The sequence below is a fragment of the Megalobrama amblycephala genome, linkage group LG14, assembly GCF_018812025.1.
Source record: "Megalobrama amblycephala isolate DHTTF-2021 linkage group LG14, ASM1881202v1, whole genome shotgun sequence".
Taxonomy (NCBI): Eukaryota; Metazoa; Chordata; class Actinopteri; order Cypriniformes; family Xenocyprididae; genus Megalobrama; species Megalobrama amblycephala.
Genome location: NC_063057.1, coordinates 3,172,325 through 3,194,364, shown reverse-complemented (window position 1 = coordinate 3,194,364; position 22,040 = coordinate 3,172,325). Strand labels below are relative to the sequence as shown.

The following is a 22,040-nucleotide window of genomic DNA, read 5'->3' as shown; positions in this document are numbered from 1 at the left end:
AAATGCACTATAACCTTTACATGTGAACTTAATTTGACCTTCTCTAAACTTGGACATGTCCAACGTTTCAGTTCTTATTGCATAACATGCTGTTCTCTAACAAGGTGATTAACCGCAAAAATCACAAGAAGTGTCCGATCCATGAATCGACCACTAAATGTTCTGGTTCAATGAAAATTTGTATTTAAACAGTCCCCTTCATCATGCTGTTCACATTTTGACATCATGTGATCAAGACGACACTTAACAATTGATCAACAGTAGGTGGCCATTGCGAGGCTTCAAACGGGAAGTTCTCAGACAGTTTAGAGTGTCACAGAGTGTCATCAGCAGGTTGCAACAGAAACACAGAGAGACTGGAAGAGTCACAGAAAGGCATAGAAGTGGGCATCCTTTGGCCACATCCCATGCTGATGACCACTTCATTGTGAACAGTGCCCTGCTGAACCGGATGATGAATGCCACTCAACTCCAGGCACATTTAAGGGAGGTGTCACGTCAGACCATTCGAAACCACTTACATCAGCATGGTCTGCATGCTAGACGACCTGCAAGGGTACCTGACCACACCACCAGGCACAGGTGTCATCGTCTTGCATGGGCCAGGGAGCATTTGCGCTGGACGAGGAACAAGTGGGCCTCAGAGGATTGTAACCCTGTACCCCAGAACCTCAATTACCTGAGGGCAGCCCTTCAAGAAGAGTGTTTTTTTTTGTGTATATCGGTGCTGTAAATAAATTACACCCTGTTGTGCATAGAGCCATTATTTTTCTAGTCACAAACAAACCCTCACGCTATCCAAGGAAGATCTCCAGGGGTCGCTTTGTGACACACCTCCTTTTTATATAATAATGACTTTCCATAGTAAAAAGCTTTTATAGACAGAGACACTTGTTTGATGTAATCTTATCCTGGTAAGCAAAATAGGCCATGAAACAAACCGCTGTATCTTGACATTATGTGGCAATCCACACGTGAATTCAGAGGAAAAAATTTGTTTAACAAATATATTTGTTTTTAAATTAGTTATCAAGAAAATCATGTCTATATGTCTACAGCACTTTTCAAAAAGGCAGAGTCGATCGAAGACGAAGAAGAATAACAGGTATTAATAACCATATTTTATTTGTTTGCAAATTACTTGTTTTTTTTATTTTGTGATATATTTCATATAGCTAGCTATGCTTGTATTGATAAGGGGTTATTGTTAAAATGTGTGTACTTTGGACAATATGCAGAGTGTACTGTAATGTTTATTCAATTACAATATGACTAAATACTGTACAATTAGAAACAATTATACAATTAGACAATGTCTCATAATAAATATTTAGGATATACCTTATACAGCAATTATTTAAAATTCTACTGATATCATTTTATGTCTGTAACATTTACTGCTTATCACATAAATTTGAGAAGCAGGAAATGATTCCCAATAAAAAGAGACATTTCAGTGCATTTCACTTAAATTACATTTCCCTTGTCTAAGCCATAGATTTCACTACTATAACATTTTCATTTGTGTATTTTACATTATGTTTTCTGATATGCAACTTTATCTTTTCACATTATTGATACATGATAAAATCAGGTTATGCATTATTTCGATGATACACTTTAGACATTCTAACTTTGCAACTACATGTCAACTAACTCTTATTAGAGTATTAGTAGACTGTAGTACTGTTATTTTAGGGTTAGTAGAATAAGTTGACATGTAGTTGCAAAGTTACTTATAGTCAGTATGATGTCTGTTGAGGGACCATCAAAATGAAGTGTTAGCAGATATTAAGCAGAAAGTCTACTAATACTCTAATACTCTGACTGGTAGTAGACATATATATGAATTCAGGTTGATTGGGACACTTTTTCTTAGTCATCTCAATGGCAAAATGTGTCCCAATCACTCTGAATTCACCCCTAGTTGCAAAGTTACTAGTTAGTAGAATGTCTAAAGAGGACTATCGAAATAAAGTATTAACTTTTTGAATGAACCACACATTATGGTCATAATTTGCATTCAGTTGCTTGTCTAGTGTAGAAAGTGTATTAAAATGCTATACACTAAATACAGTATATTGATATAATTATTAATTGAGAAAGCAGTGTGGAAAATAAGACAAAGTTATGTGTGAGGATTGAACATGAATAATATATCATGTCATATATATCATATCATATCATATCATATCTATTATATTTCTAGCCGCTATGCTGTGGTTCATGCAAATCTTTCTGCTTCTGGGTAAGAGAACTCATGATACACACTGAAACAAATCTTGGTCACTGGTATATTTTTAGCACAGTGAAATCTTAAATTTCTCAAAACTAATTCTAGATGTTTTATTTATTTAATAACCTATTGAAAAAATTATTTGGATCTCATATAATATAGCATGTATAGGTTATAGAACTGTCAGTGCATATGAAGTCAGACTGGTGAATGGCAGTGACTCCTGTTCTGGACGAGTGGAGGTTCTCTATAATGGAACATGGGGAACAGTGTGTGATGATGACTGGGATCTGTCAGATGCTGCAGTGGTGTGTAGAGAGATGGACTGTGGGAATGTGATCGAGGCAAAGAGTAAAGCTTATTTTGGTCAAGGATCAGGACAGATATGGATGGATGATGTTCAATGTGCTGGGAATGAATCTACACTGAAAAACTGTTCATCAAATGGATGGGGAGTACACAACTGTAGCCATCAACAAGATACTGGAGTCATCTGCCAACGTGAGACAAAAATATTCTTACAAATAAAGTATATAATAATATTAATACTTTCAAGGGTAAAAACACGACTTTTTTGTTTTATTTCCTTAACTGTGTGAATAGTATCTGTCAGGTTGGTGAATGGTGGTGACTCCTGTTCTGGACGAGTGGAGGTTCTCTATAATGGAATATGGGGAACAGTGTGTGATGATGGCTGGGGTCTGTCAGATGCTGCAGTGGTGTGTAGAGAGATGGGCTGTGGGAATGTGATAGAGGCAAAGAGTAAAGCTTATTTTGGACAAGGATCAGGACAGATATGGATGGATGATGTAAATTGTGCTGGGAATGAATCTACACTGAAAAACTGTTCATCAAATGGATGGGGAGTACACAACTGTAGCCATCAACAAGATGCTGGAGTCATCTGCAAATGTGAGATTAAATATTCTTACAATTAAAGTATGTAATAATTATAATAATAATAACTTTAAGGAAAAAATACATTTTGTTTTATTTGCTTATTTGTATGAATAATAGCTGTTAAATTGGTGATGGGTGACAACTCCTGTTCTGGACGAGTGGAGGTTCTCTATAATGGAACATGGGGAACAGTGTGTGATGATGACTGGGATCTGTCAGATGCTGCAGTGGTGTGTAGAGAGATGGGCTGTGGGAATGTGATAGAGGCAAAGAGTAAAGCTTATTTTGGACAAGGATCAGGACAGATATGGATGGATGATGTAAATTGTGCTGGGAATGAATCTACACTGAAAAACTGTTCATCAAATGGATGGGGAGTACACAACTGTAGCCATCAACAAGATGCTGGAGTCATCTGCAAATGTGAGATTAAATATTCTTACAATTAAAGTATGTAATAATTATAATAATAATAACTTTAAGGAAAAAATACATTTTGTTTTATTTGCTTATTTGTATGAATAATAGCTGTTAAATTGGTGATGGGTGACAACTCCTGTTCTGGACGAGTGGAGGTTCTCTATAATGGAACATGGGGAACAGTGTGTGATGATGACTGGGATCTGTCAGATGCTGCAGTGGTGTGTAGAGAGATGGGCTGTGGGAATGTGATAGAGGCAAAGAGTGAAGCTTATTTTGGACAAGGATCAGGACAGATATGGATGGATGATGTAAAGTGTAATGGGACTGAGTCCACTCTTCTGAGCTGTCAGTCAAATGGAAGGGGAATACACAAATGCAAACATTCCAATGATGCTGGAGTCATCTGCAATGGTGAGTCAAAAACAGTCACTGAACTTAAGTGTCGTTTTAATATTGTACTTTTTTCCGTTTTAAAGGGTGCATAACACACAGTTTCCGCCAATCTCACATTAATCTTGAGAATCTGTAGAGTAGTATTCCATCCTTCATATCGCCGAAAAGTCTTTAGTTTTATCATAGTTATCAAAGATAGATACACTGTACCAACTCTTTCCGAAAAGTGTTGATTGCCAACAACAGACATTTGATGCAGTTTTACTCACCGCCTGCGGTTCTGACTCATGACCGGGATCTATTGCTGGGACTCAAGTCTCAACTGATCTGGAAATCCAGCGTTGAACTGGGACTTGTTTACAAAACATTCGTCACTGAAATTCCGGGAACAAACAAACATACATGCACAACTCCATTTCTGCCCTAGAAAAACAAACTGCATCCACTGTTCCCTTAAGGCTGGGTTCTTTGTGAAACTGAAAAAGGTTATATTTCCCTCACAACCAAAAACACATTTCTTTGGTGACACTGTTGAAAAATCTCTTGGCTTCCGTAACCCAAACGAAGCGCGTTGATGGGCGTGCTCTTTCTCTCGCTCTGTGTGATGTGTGCGCACGCTTATCAGGGGGAAGTGCCCATACAAGGAATTCAGCACTTTATGACGTGATACAGGGATATACAAAAAAAATAAAAAATTCCTGAACTTATCCAAATCCGGAAAGAGTATTTGGCACAGAAATACTCCGTCATACATAAAACTAGAGTTTTGAAACTTTGGCCATGTTTAGCATGATAATGCAACTCTTTAACAGTGTAAATAAGTCAGAATGCATGGAATAGCATTAGACCCCCCCTTTAAGGAATGACCCAAGAGAGCTAAACAGAACCAGTCTTGTTCTTCCAAACACTGTGTAATTTTTCTTTTTCAAACATACACACAAATAAACGTACTTGTATATTTATATTATTTGTGTGGATAGTATCTGTCAGGTTGGTGAATGGAGACAACTCCTGTTCTGGAAGAGTGGAGGTTCTCTATAATGGAATATGGGGAACAGTGTGTGATGATTACTGGGATCTGTCAGATGCTGCAGTGGTGTGTAGAGAACTGGGCTGTGGGAGTGTTGTAGATGCAAGTCGTGCTTATTTTGGCCAGGGATCAGGGCCAATGTGGAAGAATAATGTACAATGTATTGGGAGTGAATCTACTTTAAAAAGCTGCAGAACAAATGAGATTGCCTCCTGCAGTAATTCTAAAGGTGCTGGAGTCATCTGTCAACGTGAGTCATAAAGCTTTAAACAATAATTTGAATATGACATTGTCTAATCAACCCATCTTTAAAGACATAAAAAGACATTTCTTTTGTTTTGCCGTGGCTTCAGCTCCTGTCTTATTGAGCAATGGCAGTCACTCCTGTTCTGGAAGAGTGGAGGTTCGCCACAATGGAATGTGGGGAACAGTGTGTGATGATGGCTGGGATCTGTCAGATGCTGCAGTGGTGTGTAGAGAGATGGGCTGTGGGAATGTGATAGAGGCAAAAAGAGGTGCTTATTTTGGACAAGGATCAGGGCCAGTGTGGATGAATAATGTCAGCTGTAATGGAACAGAGTCTACACTGAAGAACTGTGTATTTAGTGGAAGAGTTCGACAGGACTGCAGCCATGAAAAAGATGCCGGTGTTATCTGTGGAGGTAAGTAAATAATACTGTTTTAATATGTCTTCAGTCTAATATAATTCTTTTAATAATACTGCTGCATTTCTTAACATAATATTTGATATTACTGATATGCAAAAAATGAATAAATTTATTATTATTAAAGTGCATTCACACCAAGAACGATAACTATAATGATAACTATATTAGTGTCCACACCAGTGGATGATAACATTCTGTATAAGCACTGCAGTTATGTCACTTGAAGCTTTAAATACCAAAATTCAGCATAAAACAGAAGTTGCAATATGGAAGCTGGGATTTCTTCCCTATTGTGAAGTATATCAAAGTGAAACAGCTTCTCAAACAAGAAGAAATGACTTGATTTTCTCCATGGGAATTGATTGTATGGTTATGGTTTGCTATTGGTCAATCTCATGTGAGTGACAGGTTGTCCTGCCCTGCACTAGTAAAAACATCAGAGAAGAGATGTTGCTGGAAAAGGGAGAAGTTATTTTGATTAAAGATTACGAGCCCACATGAATTAAAAAAAAAAAAAAAAAAAAAAGGCACTGAAAGTTGGTGATTCCAACAACTATATAGTTTCTCTGTGCCATTATCATTATAGTTGTGGTGTGGATTTTCAGAATTGTCCTTGATGTGAATGGGCCTTTAGTCAACTCTGTTTCTGACGTGCTTGTTTGTTAGCCAAAATTCGATTGCAGAATGGTTCCAGCTCTTGTTCTGGAAGAGTGGAGGTTCTCCATAGTGGAACATGGGGAACAGTGTGTGATGATGGCTGGGATCTGTCAGATGCTGCAGTGGTGTGTAGAGAGATGGGCTGTGGGAATGCTATAGAGGCAAAAAGACGTGCCTATTTTGGGAACGGCTTCGGACCGATATGGATGAATAATGTAAATTGTTATGGGAATGAGCTTACTCTAAAGAGATGTAGATCATGTGGATGGGAAGTACAGAACTGTAGTCATTATCAAGATGCTGGTGTCATCTGCCAATGTGAGTCAAAAACGTGAATAAAAATGGTGGGTTTAGACTACACAATATCAGCCTGATGTTGGCACGATCCATTTGAAGTAGTGTGCTGTGGTGATTCATAAACGATAATGGGTGTCGGGACTCAAGAATGAATTGTTACATCTCGTATATTGTGTCATAGTGGACGACAACCGACGCAACGGTTCACGACGTCCCGACAGAAAGACTATCATCTTTATTTTTTTTCGGTCATCTACGTCAGGTTCTGTCACATCTGTGACCAATAGGAGCACAGAAGCTCTCTCATACACAGCTTTCACACATGTTGAAATGAGAGAGAGAGAGAGAGAGAGACGACTGTATTGGTGCTGCTAGGTGGAATTATGCAATGAGAGCTATGACAACAATACTCCAGCTTTTATGATGGTTACTCAAGAGACTACCATGAGTGAAAAAAGTTAAATGCTGACGAACGATAGCAGAGGCACTTCAGCAAAGTTCAGCAAGTGAATACTGGAATTAGCATTAAGCTAACACACTGTTTCGGTGGCCATTGTTTGTTTACGCTCTTATTTCCAGAAGTAAAGTCTATTTCCGCCTTTGTTAATGACATCACACGCATCATTAAAGATGGCAAGGGATGATTGGTTGGGAAGCAACATGTTGTCTGACATTTAAGAGTCAAAATCGCATAATCTGACACAGTGACTATCATAACAGACAAAAAATATTGTGTAGTCTGAACCCAGAATTACCATCCATAACATTACTAGTCCTTATTTAAACACATTGAACTCGTGTAACATTCATCATTATTGTCTTTGAAAGATGAAAATTTAACTTCAACAACTGCAAATACAAGCCCAACAACAGAAGTCAAGTCTACAACTGCTGCTGCCACCACCAGTTCTCCAGGAAACAACTCTTGTGCGTGAAAATTTACCTCTTTTGAACAATGTGCAAACATTTTCCAGCTATTTTTAAACAAATCTTGCAACGTGTTTTACCATATTTGAGACGTGATATATTTAAATCTATTAAATAATTAGCAAAGAAAAAATATGAATATTTCTTTATCATAATGTTATAATAAAATAACAGGTTAAGTTTCATGTCCCTTTTAGATGACTTTAGAGACAAAAATATTGTGTAGTTTGAACCCGGCTTTACACTATACCATCCACAAGATTACTAATCCTTGTTTAAACATTGAACTCATGTAACATTCACCATTATTGTCTTTGAAAGATGGAAATTTCACTTCAACAACTGCAAATACAAGCCCAACAACAGAAATCAAGTCTACAACTGCTGCTGCCACCACCAGCTCTCTAGGAAACAACTTTTGTAAGTGAAAATGTTCCTCTTTTGAACAATGTGCAAACATTTCAAAACATTTTCCAGTGATTTTTAAACAAATTGTACGTGTTTTATCATATTTGAGACGTGTTAAACTAAGCAGTTACTATAGAAAGAAATATATTAAATAATTAGCAAAGAATAAAATATTAATAACAGACCTAACGGACAAAACTATTGTGTAGTCTGACCCCGGCTTTACACTATACCATCCACAACATTACTAGTCCTTGTTTAAACACTGAACTCATGTAACATTCATCATTATTGTCTTTGAAAGATGAAAATTTAACTTCAACAACTGCAAATACAAGCCCAACAACAGAAGTGAAGTCTATAACTGCTGCTGCCACCACCAGCTCTCTAGGAAACAACTCTTGTACGTGAAAATGTACCTCTTTTGAACAATGTGCAAACCTTTCAAAACATTTTCCATCAATTTTTAAACAAATCTTGCAACGTTTTTTACCATATTTGAGACGTGACATATTTAAATCTATTAAATAATTAGCAAAGAATAAAATATTAATATTTTCTTATCATAATGTTATAATAAAATAACAGGTTAAGTTTCATGTCCCTTTTAGATGACTTTAGAGACAAAAAGATTGTGTAGTCTGAACCCGGCTTTACACTATACCATGCACAACATTACTAGTCCTTGTTTAAACATTGAACTCATGTAACATTCATCATTATTGTCTTTGGAAGATGAAAATTTAACTTCAACAACTGCAAATACAAGCCCAACAACAGAAGTGAAGTCTACAACTGCTGCTGCCACCAGTTCTCCAGGAAACAACTTTTGTAAGTGAAAATTGACCTCTTTTGAACCATGTGCAAACCTTTCAAAACATTTTCCAGTGATTTTTAAACAAATTGTACGTATTTTACCATATTTGAGACATGATTTATTTAAATATATTAAATAATTAGCAAAGAATAAAATATAAATATTTCCTCATCATAATAAAATAACAGATTAAATTTCATGTCCCTTTTAGATGACTTTATCTAACAGACAAAAATATTGTGTAGTCTGAACCGGGCTTTACACTATACCATCCACAACATTACTGGTCCTTATTTAAACACATTGAACTCATGTAACATTCATCATTATTGTCTTTGAAAGATGAAAATTTAACTTCAACAACTGCAAATACAAGCCCAACAACAGAAGTGAAGTCTACAACTGCTGCTGCCACCACCAGTTCTCCAGGAAACAACTCTTGTGCGTGAAAATTTACCTCTTTTGAACAATGTGCAAACATTTTCCAGCTATTTTTAAACAAATCTTGCAACGTGTTTTACCATATTTGAGACGTGATATATTTAAATCTATTAAATAATTAGCAAAGAAAAAATATGAATATTTCTTTATCATAATGTTATAATAAAATAACAGGTTAAGTTTCATGTCCCTTTTAGATGACTTTAGAGACAAAAATATTGTGTAGTTTGAACCCGGCTTTACACTATACCATCCACAAGATTACTAATCCTTGTTTAAACATTAAACTCATGTAACATTCATCATTATTGTCTTTGAAAGATGGAAATTTAACTTCAACAACTGCAAATAAAAGCCCAACAATAGAAGTGAAGTCTACAACTGCTGCTGCCACCACCAGCTCTCTAGGAAACAACTTTTGTAAGTGAAAATTTTCCTCTTTTGAACAATGTGCAAATATAAAAAAATTTTCCAGTGATTTTTAAACAAATTGTACGTGTTTTATCATATTTCAGACGTGTTAAACTAAGCAGTTACTATAGAAAGAAATATATTAAATAATTAGCAAAGAATAAAATATTAATAACAGACCTAACGGACAAAACTATTGTGTAGTCTGACCCCGGCTTTACACTATACCATCCACAACATTACTAGTCCTTGTTTAAACACTGAACTCATGTAACATTCATCATTATTGTCTTTGAAAGATGAAAATTTAACTTCAACAACTGCAAATACAAGCCCAACAACAGAAGTGAAGTCTACAACTGCTGCTGCCACCACCAGCTCTCTAGGAAACAACTCTTGTACGTGAAAATGTACCTCTTTTGAACAATGTGCAAACCTTTCAAAACATTTTCCATCAATTTTTAAACAAATCTTGCAACGTTTTTTACCATATTTGAGACGTGACATATTTAAATCTATTAAATAATTAGCAAAGAATAAAATATTAATATTTTCTTATCATAATGTTATAATAAAATAACAGGTTAAGTTTCATGTCCCTTTTAGATGACTTTAGAGACAAAAAGATTGTGTAGTCTGAACCCGGCTTTACACTATACCATGCACAACATTACTAGTCCTTGTTTAAACATTGAACTCATGTAACATTCATCATTATTGTCTTTGGAAGATGAAAATTTAACTTCAACAACTGCAAATACAAGCCCAACAACAGAAGTGAAGTCTACAACTGCTGCTGCCACCACCAGCTCTCTAGGAAACAACGTTTGTAAGTGAAAATTGACCTCTTTTGAACAATGTGCAAACCTTTCAAAACATTTTCCAGTGATTTTTAAACAAATTGTACGTATTTTACCATATTTGAGACATGATTTATTTAAATATATTAAATAATTAGCAAAGAATAAAATATAAATATTTCCTCATCATAATAAAATAACAGATTAAATTTCATGTCCCTTTTAGATGACTTTATCTAACAGACAAAAATATTGTGTAGTCTGAACCCGGCTTTACACTATACCATCCACAACATTACTGGTCCTTATTTAAACACTGAACTCATGTAACATTCATCATTATTGTCTTTGAAAGATGAAAATTTAACTTCAACAACTGCAAATACAAGCCCAACAACAGAAGTGAAGTCTTCAACTGCTGCTGCCACCACCAGTTCTCCAGGAAACAACTCTTGTGCGTGAAAATTTACCTCTTTTGAACAATGTGCAAACCTTTCAAAACATTTTCCAGTGATTTTTAAAGAAATCGTATGTGTTTTACCATATTTGAGATGTGTTAAACTAAGCAGTTACTATAGAAAGAAATATATTAAATAATTAGCAAAGAATAAAATATTAATAACAGACCTAACGGACAAAACTATTGTGTGAACCCAGCTTTACACTATACCATGCACAACATTACTAGTCCTTGTTTAAACATTGAACTCATGTAACATTCATCATTATTGTCTTTGAAAGATGAAAATTTAACTTCAACAACTGCAAATACAAGCCCAACAACAGAAGTGAAGTCTACAACTGCTGCTGCCACCACCAGCTCTCTAGGAAACAACTCTTGTAAGTGAAAATTTACCTCTTTTGAACAATGTGCAAACCTTTCAAAACATCGTCCAGTGATTTTTAAAAAAATCTTGCAACATGTTTTACCATATTTGAGACATGATTTATTTAAATATATTAAATAATTAGCAAAGAATAAAATATTAATAATTCCTTATCATAATGTTATAATAAAATAGCAGGTTAAGTTTCATGTCCCTTTTAGATGACTTTATCTAACAAAAATATTGTGTAGTCTGACCCTGGCTTTACACTATACCATGCACAACATTACTAGTCCTTGTTTAAACATTGAACTCATGTAACATTCATCATTATTGTCTTTGAAAGATGAAAATTTAACTTCAACAACTGCAAATACAAGCCCAACAACAGAAGTGAAGTCTACAACTGCTGCTGCCACCACCAGTTCTCCAGGAAACAACTTTTGTACGTGGAAATGTACCTCTTTTGAACAATGTGCAAACCTTTCAAAACGTTGTCCAGCGATTTTTAAAAAAATCTTGCAACATGTTTTACCATATTTGAGACGTGATATATTTAAATCTATTAAATAATTAGCAAAGAATAAAATATTAATAATTCCTTATCATAATAAAATAACAGATTAAGTTTCATGTCCCTTTTAGATGACTTTACCTTACAGACAAAACTACTGTGTAGTCTGAACCCAGATTTACACTAGGTATAGTGTAAATCTGGGTTCAGACTACACAATATTTTTGTATACTAGTAATCCACAACATTACTAGTCCATGTTTAAACATTGAACTCATGTAACATTCATCATTATTGTCTTTGAAAGATGAAAATTTAACTTCAACAACTGCAATAACAAGCCCAACAACAGAAGTGAAGTCTACAACTGCTGCTGCCACCACCAGTTCTCCAGGAAACAACTCTTGTACGTGAAAACGTACCTCTTTTGAACAATGTGCAAACCTTTCAAAACATTTTCCAGTGATTTTTAAACAAATTGTACGTGTTTTACCATATTTGAGTCATGATTTATTTAAATATATTAAATAATTAGCAAAGAATAAAATATGAATATTTCCTTATCATAATAAAATAACAGATTAAGTTTCATGTCCCTTTTAGATGACTTTATCTAACAGACAAAAATATTGTGTAGTCTGAACCCGGCTTTACACTGTACCATCCACAACATTACTAGTCCTTGTTTAAACATTGAACTCATGTAACATTCATCATTATTGTCTTTGGAAGATGAAAATTTAACTTCAACAACTGCAAATACAAGCCCAACAACAGAAGTGAAGTCTACAACTGCTGCTGCCACCACCAGTTCTCTAGGAAACAACGTTTGTAAGTGAAAATTGACCTCTTTTGAACAATGTGCAAACCTTTCAAAACATTTTCCAGTGATTTTTAAAGAAATCGTACGTGTTTTACCATATTTGAGACGTGGTAAACTAAGCAGTTACTATAGAAAGAAATATTTTAAATAATTAGCAAAGAATAACATATTAATAACAGACTTAACGGACAAAACTATTGTGTAGTCTGACCCCGGCTTTACACTATACCATCCACAACATTACTAGTCCTTGTTTAAACATTGAACTCATGTAACATTCCTCATTACTGTCTTTGAAAGATGAAAATTTAACCTCAACAACTGCAAATACAAGCCCAACAACAGAAGTGAAGTCTACAATTGCTGCTGCCACCACCAGTTCTCCAGGAAACAACTCTTGTACGTGAAAATGTATCTCTTTTGAACAATGTGCAAACCTTTCAAAACATTGTCCAGCGATTTTTAAACAAATCTTGCAACGTTTTACCATATTTTAGACGTGATATATTTAAATCTGTTAAATAATTAGCAAATAATAAAATATGAATATTTCCTTATCACAATGTAACAATAAAATAACAGATTAAGTTTAATGTCCCTTTTATATGACTTTAGAGACAAAACTATTGTGTAGTTTGAACCCGGCTTTACACTATACCATCCACAAGATTACTGGTCCTTGTTTAAACACTGAACTCATGTAACATTCATCATTATTGTCTTTGAAAGATGAAAATTTAACTTCAACAACTGCAATAACAAGCCCAACAACAGAAGTGAAGTCTACAACTGCTGCTGCCACCACCAGCTCTCTAGGAAACAACTTTTGTAAGTGAAAATTGACCTCTTTTGAACAATGTGCAAACCTTTCAAAACATTTTCCAGTGATTTGTAAACAAATCGTACTTGTTTTACCGTATTTGTTAAACTAAGCAGTTACTATAGAAATAAATATATTAAATAATTAGCAAAGAATAAAATATTAATATTTCCTTATCCTAATGTCATAATAAAATAACAGAGATTCAGTTTCATTTCTATTTCAGATCACTTTACCTACATCAACGAGTCAAAAAGCTGGATTGATGCACTGGGATACTGCAAAACTCACCACCAGACTTTGGTGCACATTTTAAATGCCACGGCACAAGCGTACATCACACAGATGCTGCAGGGTAAAGAAATCCCCAATGGAGTGTGGATCGGGCTTGAACGGAGTATGCTCTTCACTTGTTCACCCTGGCTGTGGACTGGTGGGCCGTATGTGGACTATGCATCATGGCATCAAACGTATCCAGTGGACAGAGGGAGCAGGTTTTGTGGAAAACTTCTTAAGGATGAAAAGAACGTGTTTGGATGGGTGGATGCTTGCTGCCACAAGAACCTTCCTTTCTTTTGTCAGGTCAGTATGTTATCAGCTTTTTCACTGCATTCATTGATGTGATCTTGATCATAAATAGCTGTGAGTACAGTATTCATATTCTTTAACTGAATGCTCTCAATACTGGTTAAATTCTGCAAGTGCCTTAAAGAATTAATGGAAACTAAAATAACTCTCTTTTGTCACGTCTTATCAGGGATGAAACACTAGGCGGAGCTGTTTCCTAGTTTGGAGTCGGTTGGTGATGATCACAGAAACTGAGTCATGCTGTTTTGATAAATTTTGTTTTGTTTCTAAACAATTTACAGTACTATGCAGCCCTGTGGTGTAGACTTGCATTTACATTACACAATCATCAATTTCTCTGTTATTAGCTCTTAAATCTTTATTAATGCATACAATGATTTTAAAACCAGCCTTTCTGCATAGCTGATGGAAAGCTGCCTATATGCTAAATATATTTTAGATTCCATGTGAAAATGTGAATCTTCTTTCTTTGTTTTGTCATAGTTTATACTGAGATGATCTGTATGACTAATTAAATAATTAAAGTAAATGTTAGTTCTGTGTGCCTATGGTTTGAGGTTTCTTTGAGATTCTTATGCTTATTTATTTCAAAAGTTTTTTTTTCCCCCCTTTTTTCCCCCATGTTTTTTCCCCTTTAATTTCGAATTTAAATGTTTTTAATTGCAGTCAGATTTTAATGTCATGCATAATTCATAACTAGCAATTCATTTAAATAATGTTTTGGAAAAGTTTCTCTAAAGATGTTTGAATAGTAGGCTAATATCAACTGGTAACATTATTTGCATTACAAATGTCTGCATTTGCTGTTTTAATAAATCTGCATTATGAATATTTTCATGCAACTGTAATAAAGTGTTTTTCAATCTTCAAAAATCTAATAAACCATTATTTCAAAATAAATCTTGAGCAGTTTGCTTTTTGTATGTAAATAGCATTATTTGGCTAAGATGAATTTGAAAATAAAGTGATAATATATTTTTTGAAAAAAAGTAATTTATTTTTAATATCAATATATTATATTAATATTATTAATTAATATATAACCTCATCCGGATACGTGAGAGGGCCGGGTGGGAGACAGCCTTTGTGTTTCCTCCTGACCACTTTGAATATTCCGTTATGCTGTATGGCCTGGTCAACATCCCCTCCGTATTCCAGGACTTCATGCATGAGGTGCCCTGGAAGTTTCTCCATCGATCTGTCCTGGTCTACATCGAGGAGGATCTTGACCTACTCCCAGAGCCTAAGTGAACATCGCCGACATGTTGCGGAGGTCCTCCTATGACTTTGTGAATTCAACCTCTTCCTTAAAGCTGAGAAGTGCCAATTCTATCAGTCTGAGATCCATTTCTTAAGTTACATTGTCAATTATTGTATCGCCATGGATGAGAAGCTATCCGCAACTGGCCCATTCCCAAAACTGTGAAAGAACTTCTAACTAAAAGAGCTAACACCCACATCCCTTCTCCATGGTAAGCCTAAGTCCCTGTCCTGGCCTCCTGAAGCCGACTCTGCCTATAACATCCTCAATCAAGCCTTCAGCTCTGCACCACTTCTCACCCATCCAGATCCCAATCTACCGTTCATCGTAGAGATGGTTGCCTCCACCACTGGTGTAGAAGTGGTGCTTTCCGAGCAGCAGGGAACGCCTCCTAGACTCCATCCATGTGCATACTTCTCTTGCAAGTTCAACCCGGCAGAGAAGAACTATGATAACGGCAATCGAGAGCTTCTTGCCATTAAACTAGCAATGGAAGAGTGGAGGCACTGGCTTGAGAGGGCTCGTCATCAGTTCACCGTCTTGACAAATAACAAAAACCTTCAGTATCTCAGAGATGCCAAACATCTCAATCCATGCCAGGTTTGTTGAGCCTTATTCTTTATCAGGTTTGACTTCAAGATAGCCTATCGCCCTGATACCAAGAATGGTAGAGCTGACCCCCTATCACGTCTTCACTCCCTCGAGGAAACTTCTGAACAGCCAGAATCCATCCTCGACTATCGTCTGTTTGTCAATTCCATCCAGTGGTGTGCTGAGAATGTCCAAGCCAGTGCCTCTGAAAATCCGCCCACCTGGACGACAGTATGTGTCAAGGGCTCAGAGAATCCACCTCATTCAAAGTGCTCACTCCTCTGTTGGTACTGGTCACCCAGGGGCCAATCAAACCCTCTCACTGCTACAAGACTGATTCTGGTGGCCCAATATGGCATGGGACATCAGATGGTTCATGAGTGGATGTACGGATTGCACCATCTCCAAAACACCACGACATCTGCCTTCCGGTAAACTCCTTCCTCTTCCTGTCCCAAATCGTTCCTACTCTAGGAGTGGATCACAGATCTCCCAGCTTCACAAGGTAACACTTGCCAACACCTGTCGTCTTCTTCCCCTCAAGGGTTTACCCACAGCTATGGAAACCGCTGAACTTCTGTTCAACCATGTATTCCGATACTTCGGAATACCTGAGAACATTGTATCTGATAGGGCCCCCCAGTTCATCTCCAGAGTATGGAAAGCCTTCATGAAGCTCCTAGATGTGACCGTAAGTCTGTCTTCAGGTTACCATCCTCAGACTAATGGGCAGATGGAACAGAAGGTACAGGAGATTGGTCGCTTCCTCCGAACCTTCTGCCATAACCACCAGAACTCCTGGAGCCAGTTTCTAGCCTGGGCCGAGTATGCACAAAATTCACTCCACCAATAAGCTACAGGCCTCACTCCATTCCAGTGCATGCTTGGGTAACAGCCACCCATGTTTCCATGGTCTGGGGAACCATCAGATGTGCCATCTGTTAATCACTGGTTCCAGGAGAGTGAGAGGGTCTGGGACTCAGCCCATCATCATCTACAGAGCTCCATTCGGTATGGCTGTCAACCAAGAACATCAGGTTGCGTCTACCCTATAAAAAGCTGAGTCCCAGGGACAGTGGCCCTTTTGAAATCATCAAGGAGATCAATCCGATATCCTTCCAACTCAAACTCCTAGATAGGTTTCGTATACACCCAGTTTTTCACGTATCTCCGCTGAAACTCTACCACTCACCTGTTTCTCCTTCAACAGAGGTGACAGTGACGTACCTCTCTTACCTGAAATCGAGGACGAAAACGGAAACAAGTCTTCACTCCTTTTGGTTCTGTCCTATGTCCTAGTTTTCCTAGGACCTAATTAGTTATTTCATTCACCTGTGAGTTAATTAACTTGTTAGCTCCCTTTGTTTGTTCATGCTTATGAGCCTTCATTTCTCCTTTAGTGTTTGTCAGTTCTCATTATGTGTTTATTCCTGTTTCCTGAGTATTGATCATTAAAGTCTGTTTTCTAGTAGTATTCTTCGTCTTCATGAGTTTTCTGGCTACCTAACAGAAGAACCAACCAAAGACAGTATTTAGTTAGCTGCCTCTTATTTTCCACTTTTGTTTCTTTTTGTTTTTTTCCCATGGACCTACCAGCTGTCCAGCTCCTCTGCTTGGAGCAGGGAGACCATCCGCTTGAGGAACACACATGGGATTTCATCCACCTGGCGTGCCTCACGCGCTATCCTGGCCGCTCGCTCTGTCTTCTACATTAGCAGCTTGAGGGAGTGGTCAAAGGCACACCTTCTAGCGGACGGTCCAAGGGAAAATTTTGCTGCATTCGTGGAGTGGGTGCTGGTGAATAACAACTTGCCATTCACAATCGGCCCTGTGGAGGATGATATTATCACCAGCCCCACTCCAGCAGTGCCAGAGACCAGCCATCCACCCCCAACAAGTGACCCAACAGAGATGGTTTTAGAACCCACCTCCTCAAACAGCCAGTTCCTCAACCCCGCCTTTGCTTGTGTCCTTCAGCCCCTCTGCATCTCCCACATACTGCGAGGACCTGTCCAGTGTCTTCAGGCCACCAGCTCCATCCAGTACAGTGGATCCCGTGTCTCCGCCGCCAGCCTCGGTGCCCATCACTCCACCTCGGCCTGTCGACACATCGGCTACACCCTGGCTCCTCCACTCCCTCGGCTCCACCGGAAACCATCGGTCATATGGCTTCCCCAGACTTCCTTGTCCCTCTGGCTCCGCCTTGGACAGCCGTGGACCTGCCTGCACCTTCAGCTCCGTCTGGCTCCCCCTTCCTCCGGCTCCACCTCTGTCCTCTGTCCCACCGGCTCAGCTTCTTTCCTCTAGTTTTCCAGCTCCACCTCGGACACTTGTCGCCGCAGCTCCACCTTGGTCTCCAGTAGTCATCATCAGAGTTGTATGGGCCCTTCAACCTGACAGCTTCACCAGTGTCTCCATCTTCGGTTGCTGCATCATCATCGGTCATCCCCAGGGTGCATACCATCAAGTTGGCCATGGCTCCTCCCGCCTTCAACTCTGCCCTGGTTCTGTCCTCTGTCCTAGTTTTCCTCAGTCCATTTAATTAGTTATTTCATTCACCTGTGTGTTAATCAACTTGTTAGCTCCCTTTGTTTGTTCATGCTTATACACCTTCAGTTCTCCTTTAGTGTTTTATTTGTATGTGGAATCACCTGCCTTCTTGGCTCCTCCCTTTAGATGCCCTTAGACAATTATCAACATCAGAAAGAAAGCTCTTACTGTGCAACAGTTCATATCCAGAGTCATTGAGAATGCAATCCTATTAAATGCTCAATTAGTCATAAAACCAAGAGTGAAATTCTCATCTCATACATTCTCATCTCATACATTGCAGAAACACTCTCTGATGTAAGAACAACATTCAACATATTTTTTTCATGTCGTGATTTCAATGCAAATCCACTCAATTATTTGGGACTTATGGGAAGGCTCTGCTTTGTAATTTACTTTAGAGCTATTTATATATTGGAGCTTTTTAAAAAGCTGTGTAGAAGAGATGTCATTATTCAAAAATGAAATCATTTTGGTGGGCCAGCCAAAAAGGCGAGTAGGCGAGTTTCCTTTACAAAGACATGCAAAGCACATGGAAACAAAATGTTAGAAGTCACGAACGCTAGTACTCTAGATTTGTTTGTATTTCCATGGACACCCTGGGGCACGTTTCAATAAGGACATTCAACCAACTAAAAAGTTAAAAATTGAACTCTGAGTTGACTTACCCTGAGATGGGACACTCTGAGTTTTTGGTTTCAGAACAGCTGAATTGAGTTAGTTCAATCAACTCTGAGTAGGCTGACTCTGAGTTAAGCACGTGCACAATTACTATGAAAAGCCATTATCAATGCAGCTCTGATATTATGATTCACCAAGGCAACAGCACCAAACAAAAATATGTCCGTATACTTCTGAGTCAATACAAGTTTAATTCTTATTACTGTTATAATATCAGAGGTGAAAACTGGCAGAACGGTAAGTTATTTGACTAATATTCAATTATTTTCATGGTATCCCACAGGCAAAAATAAATAAATAAATACATACATAAATTATTTAAGTCCATTTTTCTTATTTTGCAAATTATCTGGCAATGGGGTAAGAAAAATAAGGCAGCGGCTATTTACACTTAATGGAAATAGCATATTTTCTTAGCGATAGATGCTATATTCTATTTACCATAAAGATAGCAGTTCTTTGCAATAAGTGTAAATAGTAATTAGATGCTATTTATACTTTATATTAGCAGATATATTTTTTCTTAGACTGAGTAATTTGCATATTTTCAGGTTTAAATAGTCATTTGATTATGCACAGGTATTGTGTGAATTCCTAGATGTTTTGTTAATCAAATGTGGATCCCAATGTTATTTGCTGGGTGGACAAAAAATATATAGGTGTACATTTACATTTATATGAATCCATTTGGATGTCCGCACAGCAGGTGTTCAGTTTGTAGAGTGGCTGTGAACAAGAGGAAAGCAGTAGGTTTAACTGTCACACGTCCACTTCACTTTTCAAACAGACTAACTCAATCCTAGAGGAAGAAGTAGTCACAGACGACCATCTAACCAGGTATTTCTGTAAAAGCTTTAGCATATCAATATATACATCAGTGTTTTTTATGTACTTTTGCATTCATGTGATGGACTATGTTTCAAATATTATTTTATTAATAATAATATTGAATAATAATAATAATAATAATAATATATTTTTGTCTTACATGTTCACTGATAGTCCACACATGTGATGTTTAAGAGTGATTACTGCCCATCAGTACCCATCCTAAATGTGTAATTACACTGTAACAAGGGCACCTTAAAATAAAGTGCAACCAAAAAATGTAACTGTAAACACTGCATTTGTGTGATACATTATTACAATTTAAAGTACTAGAAGATGCTTAAACATTCAAATTCTTTCATGCTTTCATTCATTATTGCTGATACTTACGAACTACATTACACTAAATGGCTTTCATATGTATGTACTTCTCTTTATAAATAAGAGTGGAAGCCATATGAAGCTAAAATGTTTTGTATAAAAATTCTAGAGACAGTAAACCAAGGGATATTTCATATCTAATATCATATGAAATATATTTGCAGCCAAAATGTTGTGGTCCGTGCAACTCTTTCTGCTTCTGGGTAAGGAGACCAACATACTGACACAAAACTTAGTCTCTGTACATTCTTTTGTCTGATGACCAAAATCTTCTGAAATAAGACCTCATAGAAAAATTAATCTGCATCTGTAACTCTCTAACATGCACAGGCTGCACAACTGTCATTGGCACTGACATCAGACTGGTGAATGGTGACTCCTGTTCTGGACGAGTGGAGGTTCTCTATAATGGAATATGGGGAACAGTGTGTGATGATGACTGGGATCTGTCAGATGCTGCAGTGGTGTGTAGAGAGATGGGCTGTGGGAATGTGATAGAGGGAAAAAGAGGTGCTTATTTTGGACAAGGATCGGGGCCAATATGGATGGATAATTTAAAATGTGCTGGGAAAGAGTCTACACTGAAAAACTGTTCATCAAATAAACTACACAACTGTAGCCATCAACAAGATGCTGGAGTCATCTGCCAATGTGAGTCAAAATATTCAAAGAATTTAAATAATGTTGTACAATAAATTAAAAATATTATATTTATAGTTTTTCATATAACTGTAATAGCTGTCAGACTGGTGAATGGCAGTCACTCCTGTTCTGGACGAGTGGAGGTTCACTATAATGGAACATGGGGAACAGTGTGTGATGATGGCTGGGATCTGACAGATGCTGCAGTGGTGTGTAGAGAGATGGGATGTGGGAATGTGATTGAGGCAAAGAGTGAAGCTTATTTTGGACAAGGATCAGGACAGATATGGATGGATGATGTAAATTGCACTGGCACTGACTCCTCACTTAAAACCTGTGGGACAAGAGGATGGGGAATACATGACTGTGTGCATCATAAAGATGCTGGAGTCATCTGCAACTGTGAGTCAGAAACATTCATAACTGAATAATTTAATATTGTATGTTTTCTTTTTTAAAGGAATGACCCTACAGAGCTAAATAGAAGAAATCTTGAATTAAAGAAGGTCTTGTTCTTTTGAATGCCATATGTCTCTGATCTGTTTCAAATAAAAGAAGGTACACAAATATGTGGAAGAAAAAAAACAACTTACTTGTATCTTTATATTATTTGTGTGGATAACAGCTGTCAGGTTGGTGAATGGCGGTCACTCCTGTTCTGGACGAGTGGAGGTTCTCTATAATGGAATATGGGGAACAGTGTGTGATGATGGCTGGGATCTGACAGATGCTGCAGTGGTGTGTAGAGAGATGGGCTGTGGGAATGTGACAGAGGCAAAGAGTGTTGCTTATTTTGGACAAGGATCAGGACAGATATGGATGGATGATGTAAATTGTGCTGGGAATGAGATCTCACTAAAGAACTGTAGGACACCTGGATGGGGAATACATGACTGTGGACATCATGAAGATGCTGGAGTCATCTGCAACTGTGAGTCAAAAACATTCAATTGAATAATTTCATATTGTACATTTTCTTTTTTAAATGAATGACCCTAGATAGCGAAATAGAAGAAATATTGACTTAAAGAAGGTCTTGTTGTTTTGAATGCCATCTGTCATTGCTCTTTTTCAAATAAAAGAAGGCTAACAAATATGTGGGGGGAAAAAACTGCTATATTATTTG

General features: G+C 37.2%; 1 pseudogene; it reads left to right on the top strand.

The window, feature by feature from the left end:
- Positions 1 to 978: 978 nt before the first annotated feature.
- LOC125245559 overlaps positions 979 to 22,040 on the top strand; it is a 33,416-nt pseudogene continuing 12,354 nt past the window's right edge.